This window comes from Hyla sarda, chromosome 2 (genome assembly GCF_029499605.1).
Source record: "Hyla sarda isolate aHylSar1 chromosome 2, aHylSar1.hap1, whole genome shotgun sequence".
NCBI classification, from domain to species: domain Eukaryota; kingdom Metazoa; phylum Chordata; class Amphibia; order Anura; family Hylidae; genus Hyla; species Hyla sarda.
Window position 1 is genome coordinate 371,960,976 of NC_079190.1, and position 13,941 is coordinate 371,974,916.

At 43.6% G+C, this 13,941-nt stretch overlaps 1 protein-coding gene across 4 annotated transcripts in view; it reads left to right on the top strand.

Annotated features, from left to right (window-relative positions):
• PITPNM3 (PITPNM family member 3) overlaps nucleotides 1-13,941 on the top strand; it is a 735,635-nt gene that overhangs the window by 575,597 nt on the left and 146,097 nt on the right. The gene's annotated exons all lie outside the window — the stretch shown is intronic.

Sequence of the window (13,941 nt, forward strand, 5' to 3'; positions counted from 1 at the left end):
GGGACAGACCCGGATGCAAGAATGACACTTGCCTCCGATTCTAAAATTACCCTATGGCAGTGTTTCCCAAAGAGGGTGCTTCCAGCTGTTGCAAAACTCCCAGCATGTCTGGAGAGTCAATGGCTATCCAGTAATACTGGTAGTTGCTGTTTTGCAACCGCTGGAGGCTCCGTTTTAGAAACAATGCCGTATGAGAGGTTTTTTCATTTTTATTGGGGGGGGGGGGGCTGTGTAGGGGTATATGTATATTAGGATGTTTCATTTTGTAAGGCAAAAAATAAAATGTAAAAGTTTTGAAGACTTTGCTTATGCCCCGAGTCTCAGTGATGTAAAATATATATATACCAAATTTCAAGAAGATTGGCTAATATTTAGAGGTTGCACACTTTGATCAGTGTTGTAATAGTAGGCAATAAATACGATTTTTCAATGTTAATTACTTTTATTGGGAGAACTAAAAATCACAAACTTAAAATAATATTAAAACTAGACACTAAAATTAATAGGTAGTATCATAGGCAAAACATGTGTTATATTAATCAACTTTGAACGATGCAATCCCTTCTTTTGTTTGTTTGGTGATGACTTTTCTGTGTTGCTCGACTACCCTCAACAAGAATTGTTTTGGTAGTTTGTCCCTGAGTGATTTGTTAAACTTTTTTTTATCAGAGCAATTCCTCTTTCTGCGGTATCATTGACCACCTGAAGAGCCTTCACATGGCTGTTCTCCATTCCAAGTAGACGTGAGTGTCTGATCAAGAGGTTTTAATCCAAGACTTGAACGTCATTTTTTCGTTGCTGGAGACAAAAACTCGGCCTCTTCGTCACTAGGTGCTGATGATGATGGAGATGAGTCTTCCAGTATAACTGTCTTATTGATTTCAGTGATAGCTTTGTAATGTTTATTCTTATATGAATAATTTTTGTCTTCTTTTGTACATATAGGGGAAGATTTATCAAAACCTGTCCAGAGGAAAAGTTGCTCAGTTGCCCATAACAACCAATCAGCATGCTTCTTTTATTTTGGAGAGGCTTTATTAAAATGAAAGAAGCAATCTGATTGATTGTAATGGACAATCAGCAACTTTTGATAAATCTCCCCCTTTGTTCTAATTTTCGAGGCGAAAACCTTGTCTACTCCACTCATTGACGAACTCTTACGATCTTTTCTTTGTGACCTAAGAAATTCTTTATCTTCTTGTGATATGCTAGTCATGTCCATTACATTTTGCCGGGAAATGTCAAATAACTCACCTTTCCAAATCTGCCGTTTCACATTTGCTTTATCCGTGTTTCTCAATTTCTCTTTACCCAGATTTTGGTATTCTTTGTACAGCTGTATACCAGCACGGATATTCTCCTCCATCTTAACAGGGATATTTGCTTTCCTCCACACTCCTGTAGTTTAGTACTGGTAGATTTAGCAGCATCCAAAAGTGTTTCTTTCATTTCCTTGTGATGGTAAATAAAAACTAAAAGCTTCTAAAAACTCACCACTAGGCACCTTTTCTAGCAGCCATACTCCTCTTTTGGTTCCCATTGATTTGGTTAAAAGAAATACATGAGAGGCCCATTAGTACACAGCACTTCAATATTAGAAATGTCACTAGTTTGAGATAAACCTGATCAATGTGTGCAACCCCTAAATATTATCCAATCTTCCTGAAATTTGGCATAAATATCTTTTACATCACTGAGACTCGGGTCGTAAGCAAAGTCATATGAAAATCACATCTTTGGAAAAATGAAACACCCTTATGTATGTGTAGTGTTTTACTTTTTATTTTGTGCAGGTGTAGTGTAGTGTTTTTAGGGTATATTCACATGGGCGGGGGTTCACAGCGAATTTCCCACTGGGAGTTTGAGCTGCAGCGGAAAATATGCTGCATCTCAAACTCGCTGTAAACCTCGCCCATGTAAATGTACCCTGTACATTCACTTGGGGGGGGGGGGGGGGGCAAACCTTCAGCTTTTGCAAAACTACAACTCTCTGCATGCCCTTTGGCTGTCCGTGCATGCTGGGGGTTGTAGTTATGCAAGAGCTGGAAGCACACTGGTTGCAAAACACTGAGAGTTTGTTACTTAACTCATTGTTTTGCAACCAGTGTTCCTCCAGCTGTTGCAAAACTACAACTCCCAGCATGTACGGTCTATCAGTGCATACTAGAAGTTGTAGTTTGCAACAGCTCAAGGCACACTGGTTGCAAAACACTGATTAAGGTAACAAACTCTCAGTGTTTTGCAACCAATGTGCCTTCAGCTGTTGCAAAAAGTACAACTCACAGCATGCACTTACAGCCAAAGAAATGCTGAGACTTGTAGTTATGCAACAGCTGTAGGCACACTACTGCAAATCCCAGCATGCCCTATGGCTGTCAGTGCATTCTGGGGGTTGGAGTTATGCAACAACGGGAGGCACACTTTTTCATAGAAAAAATGTGCCTCCAACTGTTGCATAACTACAACCCCCAGCATGCACAAGTTGCCAAAAGGCAACCAGTGTGCCTTCAGCTGTTGCAAAAACTACAACTCTCAGCATGCATTGACAGCCGAAGTGCATGCTGGGACTTGTAGTTATGCAACAGCTGGAGGCATTCTACTACAACTTCCAGCATACCCTTTTGTTGTCCGTGCATGCTGGGGGTTGTAGTTATGCAACAGCTGGAGGCACACTAGTTACAAAACACTGAGAGTTTGTTACTTAACTCAGTGTTTCACAACCAGTGTGCCTCCAGCTGTTGCAAAACTACAACTCCTAGCATGTATGGTCTTTCAGTGCATGCTGGGAGTTGTAGTTTGCAACAGCTGGAGGCACACTGGTTGGGAAACACTGAGTTAGGTAACAAACTATGTTTCGCAACCAGTGTGCCTTCAGCTGTGGCAAAAATACAACACACAGCATGCACTTACAGCCGAATGGCATGCTGGGATTTGTAGTTATGCAACAGCTGAAGGCACACTTTTTCATAGAAAAAATGTGCCTCCTGCTGTTGCATAACTACAACCCCCAGCATGCACAAGCTACCAAAGGGCATGCTGGGAGTTGTAGTTGTGCCTTCTGCTGTTGCATAACAACAACTCATTATGTGCCATTTTGTGCATGCTGGGAGTTATTGCTACGCAACAGCAGGAGGCACGGCCTCACCTACTGCTGCTGCACTGCCGAATCCTGCCTGCCGCCGCCGCTGTCTCCGCTCCTGGGGCCCCGATCCCACCGCCGATGCTGGGGATCGGGGGTCACAGGTCCAGGTGAGGACTTCCGGCACCTGCTCTTGTCCTCTGGAATAGGGGCGGAGCATGTGCCGTCAGGGACACCCCTACAGTAGGAGTCCTGATTCAGGACGATCGTTAGGTGCCACCTCACTCCTGCTTCTAAAGGGTGATAGGTGCCGTCTCGGGGACCCAATTGACCCAGAATTGCCGCAAATCGCCGATCCGAATTGCCGACATGGGGGGGGGGGGTCTCAGGAGGTGTGCCAAGAACCGCGTCCGAGGGCACGCCTATAGAGGGAAAAATCATCCATAATAGGATGAATAACAATACTTATAACAAATAACAAACAAACCACATATCCAGCATCAAACATCACATACCATATAATAGATTCTACCTTGCATGCCAGAAAGAGTAGCATCTGGCCACTAATAAGTACTCTAGGCGGTACCTGTACCTGGTAAACTGGTAGTAACATCCATTGTGAAGAATGACCTACCACTGAAAACAGGAACAGGCGGAAATACTAACTGATAAATACCTATTAACAAACTTACTTGTGACATCACTACAAAGGGACACTGACAGATTCTTGACAGGCAAAACATAGTGCTATCCTCAAGTCCCTGCTATTAAGAAGCAAAACAAACTGTCAGAGAATGACAGGCAAGAACCTAACTACATGACATGCCTTAGGTGACGACAATCTTGTGGGGCCATATTGCCAGTCGATCAAACAAGGCTCAAGTAAGTACCTTACCTGAAGACTTGGACTGTATAGTCAGTCATACCCGCACTGCCAACATTCTGAGCCAACTGATCTCAGAAGTGAAGATCCGCTCAAGATGACCGGACCCTGCGTAACCATTGTGCCTGTAGACGTGACAGGTTTACAAGATGATCGTACCTGTAGCCATGACAGGTTTTTGCAAAACTATGGTGCCTGTAGATGTGACAGGACTTGTTGACACCATCGGGCCTGTAGACGTAACAGGTCTTTGTGAAACCATCATGCCTGAAGACGTGACGAGTGTTTGTGAAACCATCGTGCCTGTAGACGTGACAGGTCTTTGCAAAACCATTGTGCTAACTGTATGCACCAAATAAAACATATTAACAGCAACACAGGATAAAACATGCTAACAATATGCCCAGAATAACACGTAACCGTATACACAGAATAAAACATGCTAAGCATATACACGGAATAAAACACGTTAACCATATACACCGAATAAAACACACTGACCGTATGCACAGAATGAAATACACCAACCGTATGTATACAGAATAAAACAAGCTAACCTTATACACAGAGTAAACATGCTCACCTTATTCACAGAATAACACACTATAACCTTGTGCACATAATGAAACACGCTAACGGTAAGCACAGGATAAAACACAGTAACCGTATGCACAGAATGAAACACGCTCACCGAATAAAACATGCTAAATTATGTACTGAGTAAAATGTTAATGGAAAGCACAGAATACAACATGCTAATCGTAATAGTATACACAGCATAAAACCTGCTAATTGTATGAACCGAATAAACACACTAACTGTAAGCAGAGAGTAAAAAACCCTAATCGTATGAACCGCAAAAAAACACTAACTGTATACACAGAATAAAACATACTAACTATAAGCACAGAATAAAAGCCGACTGTATGCACAGCATGAAACATGTTAACAGTATGTACAAAACAAACATACTAATAGTATGCACAAAATAAAACAAGCTAATCGAGTTAAGCTATGACGGGTTGAAACGGATAATGTAAAAATCCCATAGACTATAATGGGATTTTGTAACGTCCGTTTAACGTACATTTTTTATGGTTTTGTTGACGGGTCATTATAACGGATCTTTAAAACTGAGAATTCTATAGTGTGAAAGGGGCCTAACCTATGTGGTGCATCCCCCTGCAGATGTGGCAGGCCTAAAAAATATAAGCTCGGTATAGCTGCTATGAACATGTGCACAATATGAATGCTGTAATCGTGTATTAGAAATGTATGTACAGCAAGAGATGCAACAGACATCTAAAACAAATGCTCAGCACAGAGGGAAATTTACCAGAAAGAAAATAGTGCCGGCGTGTAGAGCAAAGGGGGCAGGAATCTGGCTCTCTCTCCCTGTGTCTGGTCCGCTCCTAAATCACGCCGAACCTGCGGGAAAAGCTAGACATACAGAAACAAACCAAACATAAATCACCCAATTGTGGCTGCACATCCCACCATGGAACCCACCCGGCAGGACAGCCCGAGATGCTAACCACGCCACCTGGCATAGCAAGGAGCCACATAAGCGAACGCAGCTGGTGGAGATGCGGTGGGAGAGTCAAAAAACATACTCATCTGCCACCATAGTGACAACCTGGAAATGGTTCACCTGCTGTGGTACAGCTCGTTACAGTGTGACAAAGGTGCCGGATGTGCGCTGCACGTGCGCAGGGTAGCTGCGAGAGGGGGGGGGAGCATGGGTAGCTGCGCTGAGTGCATCACCTGAGACATCCTCCCAGCAGTCAGCCGGCTCCAAATTGTGCCCATTGCAGCATATATGATTGAAAGCAGCCCGCTGCAAATGTACAGTCCTCCCGCACCCTGCCATTCCCTAAACATCAGTGCAGTCTCTGCCACAGCACCACCATGCTGGAAGTGCATAAGTGCCTTCCCATTGACCCTCACACATACCTTTAATAGACTTAAAGGCCGGAACTTCTGTATCTAGAGGCAGGGAGGGCCGTAGCTCTGCAGGTGGCTGCGGCTAGAATCCCACGCAAGGCAGCCTTTTTTTACACTTCTTTTTTTAGCCCCATAGGGGACTATTACATGCAATCCTTTGATTGCATACATTGCATACATTGATCAGTGTTATCTGCCCTCAATTGCTCAAGCCTGGATCTCAGGCTTGGAGCAATCAAATGCCAATCAGCATTTAGGAGCTAGGTAAGGCGCCTCCACGGCGCCACGGCGGTCCCGAACAGCTTCGCTGAGCTAACCGGCAGTATTTCCTCCCAGCTGAGACGCCACAATCAACTTTGATTTTGGCGTCTAAAGAGTATATATCGGACATCAGCCTGATCGGCGATGTCCATTATTAGCCGCAGGTCCTTGCTGCTGATAACAACCAGGACCCCGCCAGTAAAAAGCGCGCTCAGCTCCTGAGCGTGCTTCACATACCGGGAGCTGGCCACAATTGTAAATATGCGCTCATGGTCGTTAAGGGGTTAAATGGGAACTGTCAGATATAAAAACTTTTTATATGTTGTACATCTTGGCAAAACAGTAGTTTTTCTGATATACTTCTTCTTTTTTTTTTTTTTCTTAAATCACATTTTATTAAAGAAAACTGCCTTTTAAAATCCCACCACTAGGGGTCCCCATACCTCTTGGAACACTGATGAGTTCCACAGCAGCATGAGTGTGTCCAAGGGTCATGGATATGAGATGGCTGATTGACAAGGCTGCAGGAGGAACACAGCCTGCAACAACACTGCTGTGACACTGAGTTTTACCAAACATGTGTCTCCAGCTGTTGCAAAACTACAACTCCAAGCATGCCTGGACAGTCAAAGGATGTCTGGGCATACTGGGAGTTGTAGTTTTGCAAAAGCTGTAGACACACAGCTGAAGGCAACAATGCTGCAAAAAAGAGTTATCCAAACACTGTACCTCCAACTATTCCAAAAGTCCCAGCATTACAGAACTGGTAAAGGATGATACACATGAATGACATAGGAACTTGTAATACATAGGGAAATATATGCATAAAATAATACTGTACTTTTAGCACTAAACCTTTGCACTAATTTAGGAAGATGTAAGTTATACACTAAACATATTGTCTTTGGTAGAGTACAGGCAATCTCCAATATTCATTGTGTGTGTGTGTGTGTGTACAGCATAAAACCAGAGAGGAAAAGGCTACAGAGCAGGGCTGCTCTGTAGAGTGAGTCAGCAGAGTGAGGGAGGGGAAGGAGTCATCACAGTGCAGGCAAGAGAGGGACACGCCCCCTTCCTTTGGATAGATGGAAAAGACATTGAGCAGCTGTAAAATGCTATTTTTTAGTGAATATCAGGGATATAAAAATTACATGTACATGATCAAGATGAGGTACTAACATATAACATTTTTTTTTTTTTTTTTTTTTGGGGGGGGGATGTTACAGGTAAAAGCTTCAACCTATTCTTTGGTGCTGTTTATGTCACATTGTGCTATGTCATGATTTCATGACTGTTTGTTGTAAAGAAAGACACCTAAGTAGGTAAAAGGAAATAAGGGAGTTAGAAGAACCCACCAACACCTGCCATTTATTTTGCACAAATAGCTTCTTCTGGGGCTTGGGCAGCTAACAATCATGGAAATAGAGAAAAAGCAGGCAGCAGTAGACAGACATGTAACCTATGTGTGTATTTCCCTGTGGTGCATTTAACTCTTATTGTCTGAGAAACATATTTTGGGTAAATGTTTTCTGAGGTCAATCCATGCCTTCATAATGTCAGCCCGCTCTGCAGATATCATTGAATAAATCCCGGCCCTGATAATACAGATTCAAGCCGCTCATCTCTAATTAGGTTTACCATCTGTCTGCCAGGCAAATAAAATAAACATCACTGCCGTCAACTTTCATGGCCACTATTCAAAGGAATGTGAAAAGCAAAATACACAGAATAATGATGCCGTCTGACAATTTTTTTCTCATTTAGTTATTTTTCATATTGCAGTATAGCATCTGTTAAAAAATAAAAAAATTAAAATACAGAAAGTACTTAAGAGGCCACCTGTGGTTCCAAGATGCACCTTGTGGGACACTTGAGATGAATCTTTTTTTTATCTTAGGTTCCAGATCTGTGGGGCATATTGTATACATGTATTAATAGTGACCCACCACTTGCGGTAAGTCGAGGTCACAAGCCACCTAGCCAGCTATACTCAATATATTTCCCAACATTTTGAAATAATGAGATTAATAAATATGACATTTAGGGGAAGATTTACTATTGCACTTGCACCCAGGGATTAAATTCTGGGAATTTAGGGGTTAAAGTGTGGGAACTCAAGATTTCCACTGAAAGGCTGGTCCTGTAGGATTCCTGTTAAAGGGAACAGTGTTCTTGTTGTGGAAAAAGTACAGGAACTCCATTCCTATACATTCCTGCAGGACTTGAGCTCTGCTTGCACCAGAATTCTGGCTCATTGTGCACCCAGAATCTGTCCTACATGATTTGCGCCACATCTAGCAAGACTTTCAGACAGTGTTTAGACTCTTTTTCTCAGTGTGCAAAAAAAAAAAGGGAATGATCACAGGGACATGGCTTTCTACACTTTGGACCAAAAATGTGCAACATTCAAGCACCAAAGTTTTTGTTTGATGAGTGTATGACTTATTTTATTTGAAAATAATAAAGGTTATGATTTAACTTGTTTTATTTCTACATTCACTTTGATTTGTGCGTAGATACTAAACCATACAAGGTATTGGCCGGGGCAGATAGCATTTCAGAAGAGTGAGTCTACTACTAAAGAAAAAGAGCATTTGAGTTGAGGGGCAATAAACTATCCTATTATTTAATATGTGTAAACATACCCTTGTAAAGATACTTCAGTGAATTTGCTTTAATTCATTTCTTTTTTTGTCCATGATGAGTGACATAGCATTACAATTATGAATTTATACAGAACCAGCCTGTTTACTTCTGGGAATATCACTGATCCCATGGCTAGAGGAATGGAGCTGGAGCAGTGCATTAAGATCTAATTTTGGAACTGCATTCATGTCCTTGGGGATACAATGTGCATTTTCAGTGATGTCAAAATAATCACGCAAAGTAGTAGAGTGTCATGATGTACCACAAAGAATACAAAATGCCATGACATGAATAAGAGTTCTATGAATCTTGATAATGGGTTATTCCATACACATTATAGTTTTAAGTATATTTATTTAGCTTTTTGCTTATTAAAGTGATCTTGTCAGAGGATATGATCTTTTAGAGATATTCACATAGTAGAGGGACAAGGTGCCTGATCATATTAGTCTCTCTGATGCTTCTCTGGTGTTGGAGTCAAAAACTATGCTGTCTCTTACCTCTCCTCTGTCATTTTGCTCAGGGGGCCTTTTCCAGTTCCTTCTGTCCTGTTTTTGTCACATTAGATACACTGTTACACCAGCTAAGCAAAAGATCAAAGTGTTTTGCCACCACTGACAATTTTGGTGTCTGACTGTGAGAGGTCCAACTATTGGGACCCTCATAATCTTGAGAACATCAATGGGAGCTTCAGCTCCCAGACAAGATCCTTAGTGCCTAGTAGTTGGAAGTCACTGTATAACTGTGTGGTGTTTCAGAGCGGAACATCCTTGTCTACCTGCTCTGTCAAGTGGATATTATGATAAGGTGTCCACTTCCGCCACCTTAAAGCAGTGTCTTTATATGATTTGTGATAAAAAGGCTTTAATTGTGTTTTATAACGTTTTGGTGCCACCATGCCTTTAATTACATGTGAAGGTTTAACTATGTTTCTCTGTTAAGGATGAATTAGGAAGGTACAGAAGCAGTTGAGGCAATCAGGGCCCTCCAGCCTTGCTTCCACCCTAGTCTGGCTTAACAGGGTGGGTTTCGCAGTAGTGTAGTAGTCTGGCCTTGACCAGTGAGACAGGGTCTCCTCTCAGCCTGCTCTGTTACCTCATGGGAGTAGGCCTTCAGTTTTCCCTCTAGACTTCTTCTTTAGTGGCTGTCCACCCTCAAATGAATCCCGCCATTCAAGTCTTCAGTCAGTCTTCTCTGTCCAGCTATGGGGACTATAGCCGTATAGCTCCATAGCACCAAAAGGATGAAGGTGTGACGATCATCTGGCCACATCTATCCACTCTGTTCACCCCTGGCAGTGAACACTAAATTGGAACCAAACTGTGAAGGACTTTGTTGGTGACAGCACTCTATACTTCTTTTCTACCTCTTCTACTTAATAGTCACTGTCAGTCATCTGTTCTAAAGTCAAGTCAAATCTAAGTCAGTGTCCAAGTCATAGTCAAGTCAGTGTCTACTACTACAACAAGTCTTAGCAATCCCATAGCAGCGACTGTGGCTCCTTCACTCATCAATTGCTGCAGGTGTAAACTTATCTTTTGTCTTTGGAATATCCTATCTGAATCATTATCATGCAACTATTCCTAGTAAAGTTCATAAGTAGTTACCTTACATCCTGCCATTTGAGGATTATTCCCAGTGCTTGGATAATGGTAACTACTTCATTGGAGTGAGTTAGGTGAACAACATCTTGCAGGACATTCACCATCACCATTCACACTTATTTATTCACCTCCACTCTTGGCGTCCCGCATCCTTTACCTTCCTTGCCATGCATACATATAATTAAGCCTCATTCACAAATGGCACATTTGATTACACGATTCTGACATAATGGAAGATCCTGCAGCTATGACAGTTCACTTCAGGCGGCTATGTTGGTCTCTGGTGGTAGGTAGCTGTATTTAATATTCACATCATGTCTGGCTTCCTTTACTAGCCTGCACCCATTACACAGATCAGAGTACCACAGCAAGAAGAAGAGAACTGTACAGCAGTAAGTGGCTGCAGAATTCTCTCAGCGACAGGGCACTCTGGCACTAGTAAATCACTCAGTATGTGGACTATAAGAAGTCCTTATCAACAAGATATTTTCTAGCTAAAAAGTCTGAATTATAGGTAGAAAAATATAGTAATCATTATTGAACTCATTATTTTTGTTCAAATGTTTTTTCAAAAGTTTCCTCCTGCCCCATACCACACCTTATTTTCAATCAATGCCCCAAGTTGCTTCTACCACCTCACTGGATCTTTCCAGCACCCATATTAAATAATAGGATAGTTTATTGCCCCGCTCGTCACCGCTCGTCACCGATGCCCTGGATGTCGCCCTCCATCGCTGTCGCCGCGTCCCCAGCGTGTCCCCGACACTCAGGCAAGGCTTCTGCTTCCCCGGCATCCTCGCTCTCCGTCGCCGCTATCACGTGATGACGACGATGGAGAGTGCCGATGATGCAGGGGATCCTGAAGAGGATGCGCCGGAGCCCCGAGGACAGGTAAGTGATCGTCAGCGGACCACACGGGGCACCGTAAACGGCTGTCCGGTGGCAGCTGAAGCAGTCTGCGCTGCCGGATAGCCGTTTATGCGATGGTCCTGACATACAAAAGCATGGTATGTTGATGCTGCCTTCAACATGCGATGGCCTCTGAGAGTCCATCGTATGTTGAAATGATCGTATGTCGGGGCCATCGTAAGTCGGGGGGTCACTGTATATTACTCCTGCATCAGAACCATGTCCCTTCTGTGCTAGTTTGGATCAACCCATTGTACATGTTTTTTTTTTTAAGTGTGTGTGGAAAGAGTTGTATATTTCATAACGCATTGATTGATTTTTATTAACTATTTCTGAAATGGAAAAAGCACAGCAATCCATCCAATGTTTATATTTCTTTTTTATTATTATTATTATTTTATTTTTTTATGATCGACAGACATATCATAGCACTCATGATGAATGATGTCAAGAAGTACAAATCCTTACATCACAATTCAGGTAACAATTATTATACAGGTGAAACTCCAAAAATTAGAAAATTGTGCAAAAGTTCATTTCTTTCAGTAATGCAACTTAAAAGGTGAAACTAATAAATGAGAGAGACTCATTACATGCAAAGCAAGATAGTTCAAGCTGTGATTTGTCATAATTGTGATGATTATGGCTTGCAGCTTATGAAAACCCCAAATCCCTAATATATTATGTGATTTGGGGAGCCATGTCATCTGCTGGTGTTGGTCCATTGTGCTTCATTAAGTCAAGGGTCAACCTATCTGTCTACCAGGAGATTTTGGAGCACTTCATGCTTCCTTCCGCAGACGAGTTGCATTACTGAAATAAATGAACTTTTGCATGTTATTAAAATTTTCGAGTTTCACCTGTAGTAGATAAAATAAAATGAGGAGAGAGCTATCTTGTAAAATAACATAAACAGAATATAAAAGCAATATGTTATAACCTTTCCTGCAGAGTGCTCCTAAACAAATATCAAATCATAAGGATGCCTACATCTTGTTAAACTCTGCACTCTGGCCGCAAACACCGACCGCGAGCGCAGAGTCCCTGTGTCCCCCTCTGCTGGCGGGGCCGGGATTCGCATCATGGGACGCACCCGCATGCAAATCCCGGCCCGTCACTCACCATGTTCCGCTGCCACCTGCTCTCATGTGTCTCAGTTACGGCATGCACGTCCCCGTCTCTTAGGGCGCGCGCACCGGAGTTCGGAAATTTAAAGGACCAGTACACCCATAATTACTGTTCGCACCTGACACTACATTATAAAGTCCCTGCACCTCCCACACTTCCCTGCCGGATCTTCAGTGCCCCTAGCCTGAGACTAAGCATTCCTTTTGCCTGTTTGCCTCTCTTCCTGTGTATCCAGACCTTCCTGCTATGTTATTTAACTACGCACCTTTGCCGCCTGCCCTGACCTCCTGCTAAGTTAGACTACTCTTCTACCTCATCCTCTGGTACCTCGTCTGCCCAGCTACCTGTGTGGTCGAGCCGTGTCGGGGGTAGTGACCTGGGTGTCACCTACCGCAGCAAGCCCATCCTGCCTCTCGGCGGGCTCTGGTGAAGACCAGTGGCACCTTAGAATCCACTCCCCGATACCGTCCAAGTCATCGCCACACAGGTTAGTAGGATTCAGCTCCATTACAGCAAGATCCGTTCATGGATCCTGCTTGGGTTCCTCTGCCTGATAGTCCAGATCTCACTTCCATCGTAGCGCTCCAGTCACAGCAGTTAGCCATCAGGTAGGGCTGGGCGGTATGACCAAATGTGTGTATCACGGTATTTTTGTACCTTTTGGCGGTTCCATGGTATATAACGGTATTTCCTCCTCCTCCCCTCCCCCCAAATTAATTATCAGCCCAGCACTGCGCTGTTCTGAAGCCCCCTCCCCCAATTAATTATCAGCCCAGCGCTGTGCTGTTCTGCCCACCCCCAATTAATTATCAGCCCAGTGCTGCCCCCATCGGGGTAAATACTCACATTTCACCCGCAAGCGCTGCCCTCCTCATGCTGTTTGTTGCGGCCGCCGGCACTGAAATCCATACTGTTCGGTATCCCTTTGTCCGGGCTGCAAAAGGTAAACAAAATAAACTAATGCATGTTCCGACGTCCGCCTTACGCTGGGGACGGGAACGTCGGACAGCCGTCAGCCTATCACTGGCCGCAGCGATGCTCTGTATGGCTCCTTACGTGACAGTGGGCTCAGCCTATCACCGGCCGAGGCGGAACACCGGTGACAGGCTGACGGCTGTCCGACGTTCCCATCCCCAGGAAGAGCGTAAGGCTGGTACCGGACTAACGGGAGGTAAAATAAAAATTATTTTGTTTATTTTTTGCAGCACGGGCATAGGGATACCGCACAGTATAGAGCAGTGGTCTTCAACCTGTGGACCTCCAGATGTTGCAAAACTACAACTCCCACCATGCATGCTGAGAGTTGTATTTTTGCAACATCTGGAGGTCCGCAGGTTGAAGACCACTGGTATAGAGTGTCAGCGCCGGCGGCCGCAATAAACAGGAGGACGAGGAGGGCAGCGCTTGCGGGTGACATGTGAGTATTTACCCCGATGGGGACAGCGCTGGGCTGATAATTAATTGGGGGGGCAGAACAGCGCTCATGG